Here is a 7,600-nt window from a genome sequence, read left to right on the forward strand (position 1 = left end):
TCTCACAAAATGCAGGGAAACAGCAAGTGGAAAGCCAACTGAATGATGGAGCACACACAGAACAAAAAAGAAAGTCTGACACATGCATCCTGTATCAATGGGGCAAAATGCAGAATGCAAAAGAAAACCTGATGGGAATATACAGTGAAAGCAAAAACACCACTGTACAAAAGGCCTCCAAGTTCCTTTTAAAATTTCTTTCTTACACAAAACAGGGTTTAAAAACTTAAAATCTAGCAACTATGTAGGATATTTTTTTAAAGGAAAGAAAACATCATAAAGACAATAGTGATGGCAGATCCGTACATAAGTGTCTATAAACAATTTGCAAACATCAAAAAACAAGTCTATACACAATTGCTATCTTTATGTCATGTTCTCAGTTTATTGATTTACTGGAGGTGAGCCTTTAATTTTTCAATGTTGTAATATGAGTCTTTTAGCTGTAATAAGGGCATGGAAGGTCCACTACTGGTGAACATTGGTTAGTCTCCAAGAGGCAGGTAAAGGTAAAGGTATCCCCCGTGCAAGCACCGGGTCATGTCTGACCCTTGGGGTCACGCTGTCTAGCGTTTTCATGGCAGACTCAATACGGGGTGGTTTGCCAGTGCCTTCCCCAGTCATTACTGTTTACCCCCCAGCAAGCAAGCTGGGTACTCATTTTAACGACCATGGAAGGATGGAAGGCTGAGTCAACCTTGAGCCAGCTGCTGGGATTGAACTCCCAGCCTCATGGGCAGAGCTTTCAGACTGCATGTTTGCTGCCTTACCACTCTGCACCACAAGAGGCTCTTCACCACAAGAGGCTCTTAAGAGGCAGGTAAGAGTGCTCAAAATCAACTAATATCCTAATACAAAATTGATATAATATTATGAACTGCCACGTGTCAGCTTGCTGGGAGTGGCGGTATATAAATTCAAATATAAATATATAATAAATAAATAAATTTATTCCCAGAAAAACCAAATGACTGAACATGCTGAAAGCACACATTTAAGGGGCACATCCTGCAAGCTATAACACCAGCAATTGAACACTTTACTAACTTTTACTAAAGTGTCACTGTCATGCCATTATAGACTGTTATCTAGTTGTAGAAACTACAGGCGACATGAGATCCATTTTAGCGTTAGACTCAAATGCATTCCACTCAGAGAGAGGCACCACACAAGAGGCCTCTAAAAGAGCTCAAGGCAGGCTTCCAACTGCAAAGAGTGATCCCAACATTTTGTACAAGTGAACAAGTCAGCCTGATGATATAAATTAAAGTAAAGGAAACCAAATCCTCTCTCATTGAATAGAAGAAATCCAAGGCAATGAGGAATCCCATATAAATTTCCAAAAAAGTATTAATTTTATGAATATATCTGCAAGCTGCATAGAATGGAATTACACATAAAATAAAAAATAATCTTAGGTGTAAATATTCAACTTGAGAGTATCTGCTTTGTCCCATTGAGACCTGTTTAAAGTTGTCCATCTGCCCAAATACAAAGATATACCATCAGTTAACTTGTTAAAATTTAGCATAGTAAATGCATAATGTCTCTAGAAATCAGTATTTCAAGATAAGTAATGATATCTGGGCACCATTGAAAATGTCCACAGTCAAATAACACTCCATTGTCTCCATGTGGCATCAATTCAGAGGGGCTTTTCGCACGCCTTCAAAATCGCACAATGGTTGCCAATTGAAAACGCTACTGATTTGCCATTATGCACAACGTCGTTGACAATCTGCCACACACCTGAAACCGATCCGCAAAAAGCGCTTCCTTGTAGTGCTTTCAGGGAAATCCCCAAAAGTGGATTCACCCTCCGGAAAGCGCTACACTCCTGCAACCAATCTGCAACACTAGCGGGAAAGTTCTGTGTGTTACCATTGTTGTGGTTTCTACAAAGTCCCTCCCCCTGGCTCTCTCCTCTGATCTTCCGGCGAAGCGATCGCCATTTTTTTTTCTCCGAGCGAGCGGGGCTCAACCCACCAGCGAGCCTCTGTTTAGAGGCTTACCCGGCTTCAGTCCCTCCCCAGAGCTGTTTAGTCACTAAGCACAGAGAAGCCCGTTTGCTGATGTATTTTCCCTTTATTTTTTACACTGTTTTCGGCTGAAAATCGAGCCCGTGAGGGGGGGGGATTTTTTTTTTTACTCGGGAGGAGCGTGGCAACGATGAAACAACAGCTTAAACACACCTGCCAGCTGGATGGGTCTCTCCGTTGCAACGAATCAACACAGATTCGTTGCAATGGGTGTGTTTTTAAAAAAAAAACCTTTCTTAAAGGGAAAGGGGCTGTTTGGGAGCATGCTAACGGCTGCCCATTGGCTGCTTGATGGCCAGGGGCGGGACGAGCTTGGCAATAGCGCTTCCTTTCTAGCGATTTTTGCTGAGACCGGAAGCCTTTGGGAAACGATAGAAACGCAACTGGATTCCACTACAAAGTCAGGTATGCATAATGACGAATTCCACTATTTTAAATGGCGATTTTTCGTTCAGCAAACAATTTGCTATAAGGATCCCGGTGCGGAAAGCCTGAGAGTTTGCCCTATTAATTGAATATCCAGCCAAGTCTCCAAAGATATCAGTCATGTTCATTAATGCAGGAAAGGAAGACTGAGGTTCCAAAATAAATAATAAAGATCATCTGCATATAGAATAATCTTAGAGAGTTATTTATTGAGCCATAATATTATTTTGCCTAATGCAGAGGTTCTGAACATAGAATAGGAAACAGAGGGCAACCCTGTGGGCCATTTCGCACGGCTTCAAAATAGCACAATGGTTGCTAATTGGAAACGCTACTAATTTGCCATAACCCACGATGTCGTAGACAATCTGCAACAATCCTGAAACCGACCCGCCAAAAGCGCTTCGTTGTGGCGCTTTCAGGGGAATCCAGAAAAGTGGATTCACCCTCCGGATAGCGATACACTCCTGCAACCAATCTGCAACAGTAGCGCTAAAGACCTGTGCGTTACCATTGTTGCTGGTTCTTCAAAGTCCCTCCCCCTGGCTCTCTCCTCCAAACTTCCGGCGAAGCGATCGCCATTTTTTTTTCTCCGAGCGAGCGGGGATAAACGCACCGGCGAGCCTCTTTCTGTTTAGAGGCTTCCCTGGCTTCAGTCCTTCACCTTTAGTCACTAAGCACAAACCACTTAAAAGCCCGTTTGCTGAAATAAAGTCCCTTTATTTTTTACACATAAATTCAGCCGAAAATCGGGCCCGTGAGAAGGGGGGGGGGATTTTTTTTTATCACTCGATGCAAACGATCATACAATCAAACGACAGCTCACATTAGGCAGCTGGATGGGTCTCTCCGTAGCAACGAATCTACATAGATTCGTTGCTATGGGTCTGTTTTTTTTAAAAAAACCTTTCTTAAAGGGAAAGGGGCTGTTTGGGAGCATGCTAACGGCTGCCCATTGGCTGCTTGATGGCCAGGGGCGGGACGAGCTTGGCAATAGCGCTTCCTTTCTAGCGATTTCTGCCGAGACCGGAAGCCTGTGGGAAACGCTAAAAAACGCAACTGATTCCACTACAAAGGCAGGTATGCATAACGACGAATTCCACTATTTTAAATGGCGATTTTTCATTCTGCAAACAATTTGCAACAAAGATCCCCGTGCGAAAAGGCCCTGTCTATTTCCCTTCTCAAGAGGGAATGGTACAGAAAATATGCCTTTAGTCAACACCCCACACTTGGAAGATGAATAAAGAATTTGAATCTTCTTCAAAAATTCATGAATATAAAACCTAGTCAATGTAGCAAAAATGAATGTCCAATATATTTTTTTTCAAAAGCTTTTGGAGTATCACGTGAAACAATGGCAAGTTGATCAGATCTGCTACTATTTAAAACAATCAGATTGGTAACCAGTCTAAGATTATCAGAGTTTTTTCCTACCTTGCATAATTCGTAACTGGTCTATGAGTACCAGAGTTGTAACAATCTTTTGGAGTCTGTTAGCAAGAATAGCAGTTAATATTTTAGCAGTTACATTTATCAAAGAAATAGGCCAAAAATGTGCACATTGACAGGCTTGGGAATCATGGTGATACAGACCCTGTATAACAACAGCTGCAAGGTGCCAGACTCAAAAATATTGTTATAATATCGATAACAGTTTTTGGGATTAAGAAATCTGTGATAAATAACCTTCTTGGTCCTGGTGATTTGTCATATTCATTATCACTATTTTTATTTTGTACATGAATAAATGTTCTGCAAGAATGTATTGCTGAATAATTATCTAAGCATGGGGAGAGAAAAATATTTCCAAATCACTTTCAGCAAATATGTTATTTAGTTCATACGTAACCTTTTGCATTTCCCAATATAGATCTGGTGGGGTGGGATATAGCAAACAAGCTCAGAAGATATTTCCATCTATCCTTCAAAAGTGGAGAAGGCATTTAAATGATCTGACCGTATTTTCCAGCTTCACTATGTATTACTTGAAAGTTAGATAGGGGAACTGAAACTGCAAAACACACACATTGCCCTTTTCAACCGAAATGGCAATTGCACATTACTGAAACAATTGTGTGTTCCCTGGGCCCCCACTGTTTGAGGTGCCAGATATGTCATGCCGGGAAAGGGCTTATGCTTTCAAATGCCCTTTGATGCTAAAGATTAAATTATATATAAAAATGACATTATCTGACTAACAGATCTTCCGTCAGATTATTCTGAAGGAGTATACATAGGGCCGAATCTGCAGTTATATTTCCCAATGCGACTTGATTTTAAAAAGTAGTCATGGGGACGCTGCTTTGGATCTGTGCCAAGATACTGGAAATGAAGATGCAAACTGCCCATCCTGATACTATTTGACCTTTTCATTTGAAGTAGTAGTAATAATAAAATCTAATATCATTGGCCAAAGGCCGTCACAATACACAAACAACCATAAAAAGAAAACACACACATGCAAAATACCCCAAATAACAAATATATATGTTAAAACAATTAACATATTAAACAATTAACATGTATGTTAACACAATTAACAGCTGGATCAGACACACAAGGATCCAGCTTACAGCAGATGTGTTAAAACAAAGAACTCTAGCTATATCCCCCAAATTCAGACATACAGAGTCTTGTAACTTTTCTTGTAACACCTTTTGCTCTAATGTCTAGTGGATCTGTTTAAAATATGGATTATTTTCTTTCTCATTGCATATTTTTCCCACTTCCTGTTTGCACACATCTGGTTTAGTTTTCAAAGGGTACAATCTTATGCAGAATTACTCTACTGTAAACCCACCGAAACAATGGGTTTACTCTGGCATAGTTCTGCATAGGATTGTATTGCAAGACAGCTATTCAATTTGCAACAAAAATGACCATGAAAATTGTATGGCACCTAACACACTTTCAGAGGACTCTGATATCAATACTACAGTTAGAGGTATTCAGATAATGTTACCTATAAACTTGGGGCCCGTATGAATTTTGTTGCACATTACTTTGTATTTGACACACATCTACAATTTCCCTAAACATCAGGACAATTTTTTAATGTTCAAAGTTGAAGAAAAATAAAGGAATATTTTAAAGAGATACCTTTTCCTGTTATCGTCATATGTTAAATTCCCCTGCTTCAAAAAGACAGGGACAATTAAGCTATAATTTGACAAGAATAGGACTCTGGGCAGTCATTGAAATAATGGAATTCATGATCCATTGTCTATAGGAACTATACCAAGAGCATCCAATAGGCGGAGTTAATGTGGAATTGAAATGGGATTTTGCATATGTTTGAAATTCATGTCCATTTAGCCCCGCTAAAATAAAAGGAAGCCTTAGTTCTAGACGTAATTGAAGAAAAGATTTATCATAACAAAAAGAAATTGCGTTGATTACTATGCATTGCATACTTTCATGTGGTGAAAGCAGATAAAATGCCCACGGCTATGATATTTGCCTATTAATCTGAAGTGGAATTGACATGTGCTCAGAACAATATCAGAGGTTGAAAAGGAAAGCAAGACAAAGAAGAGAAAATCCCATTTCCCATTTTAAGCTCCATCTCCAATTCCAGTTTCAAGACACTAGCAAGCTGGACAACTACTACCCAAGGACCTCTCCACATCTTTCAAAAGTCCACAGGTTATTTCTGGGTCAACCACAAGATCAGGCATAATGTAGGAGTTCCCTACTAAGAACTCAACTCCTAGGTGTGTGGGGGCCCAATTCAGTTGGCAGGCAAGGGGCCACTGGGAAAGAAGACACGACTCCAGTTCGTTGGCATTAAAATGGCCACAGCTTTATTTTACCCATGCAGAGGGTTGGAGGCAACAAGGGAGTGAAGCTGACCTATGCAGTCCGCTGACTGCAACGCCCGAATAAGAAAACCCACAGGGAGCCCATCAATTTTCCCCGCTGAGAATACGGGTCTCCCATGTGGGTCTGCCTAATCCTGGGAGCTGATCACAATGTAGGGCCAAGGGGCGCAAACCACCTTGGCTACCTTCATGGTCAACTGGTCATGAACGAGCTACCCAAGCCTACCCTGCAGGGTCTGCTTGCGGCTCGTTACCACCACCTCTTTAAGGAGGCCCCAGTCACCGCGGGGAGACCGATTGCACACCGGCTCCCCTCTAACAGCTTCATTCTCTTGTGCCAACATCCGCTGTGACAATATATAACTCAATTTCACAAACAGCAGAAAAAAGGGGAGGGTGGGTGGGTAGCTTGCCCCGCGCGGCTGGCAAAGAGGCGGGAAGGAGACAGGCAGCGTCCTAAAACGACGCTCCTAACCCCGCCTCTCGCTGTGCGCGCTGCCACCGCAGCGCTCCAACAGGCCGAAACAGCTCGGCCGCCGGAGCCGCACTCTTCCCCAGTCCCCCACCCGCCAACCGGCCGTGCGGGTAAGTCCACGCCGCCCAATTGCGATCTAGATGTGTGGGATGAAGATGCTGCCCCTCCAAGTCCCTTTCCTGACTTGAAACTGTCCTGGTGTGCTATGTGCCAGACTAGGGATACCTGTGAATGCTCCCTTAGTATTCATGGAGCCTGCAATTGGGGAATTTGTAATGCAAATCTGAAAGTCCTAGTGGCAGATCTGGAAAGAAGCCAGATGACTTCATGCAGTGCAGACTCCCTTACTTTTCTCCTGAAGGAGTTTGTCTTTGGGGCATTTTATATGTTCAGCCTTATCTGTAGATCTTCTCATTTTAATGTAACTATGTTTGTGTGCATATACTTTTTCTAAATTTTGTTGTAATAGGCACAGATTTCTGTTTTCCCTGCAGGGACAAGATGTGTGGGAAGGATTATAACTATCAGAATTATGTTGATGTACAGCAAAATACTTCCTTAGATTCAGGGCTACTTGAAGTGATACAGATCTCCTTACATCAGAAAGAAAGGAAAATTGAAAGTATGACAATCCAGGAAAGGGTTAAAACTTGAGATGGTAAAAGAAGATGCAGGAACAAACCGTGAGTGACAAGAAAACGTGGAACAAAACAACCCACTGGAAAGAAGAGTAAACAAGAACATCTCAACCAGGTGTCCCCCAAATTATGCTTTCCTAGGGTCCGCCAAGAGGAAAGTTTTGTCCAACAGGGAATCTGATTGGCCATTGGAGATCT

Source organism: Paroedura picta, chromosome 8, assembly GCF_049243985.1.
Source record: "Paroedura picta isolate Pp20150507F chromosome 8, Ppicta_v3.0, whole genome shotgun sequence".
Taxonomy (NCBI): Eukaryota; Metazoa; Chordata; class Lepidosauria; order Squamata; family Gekkonidae; genus Paroedura; species Paroedura picta.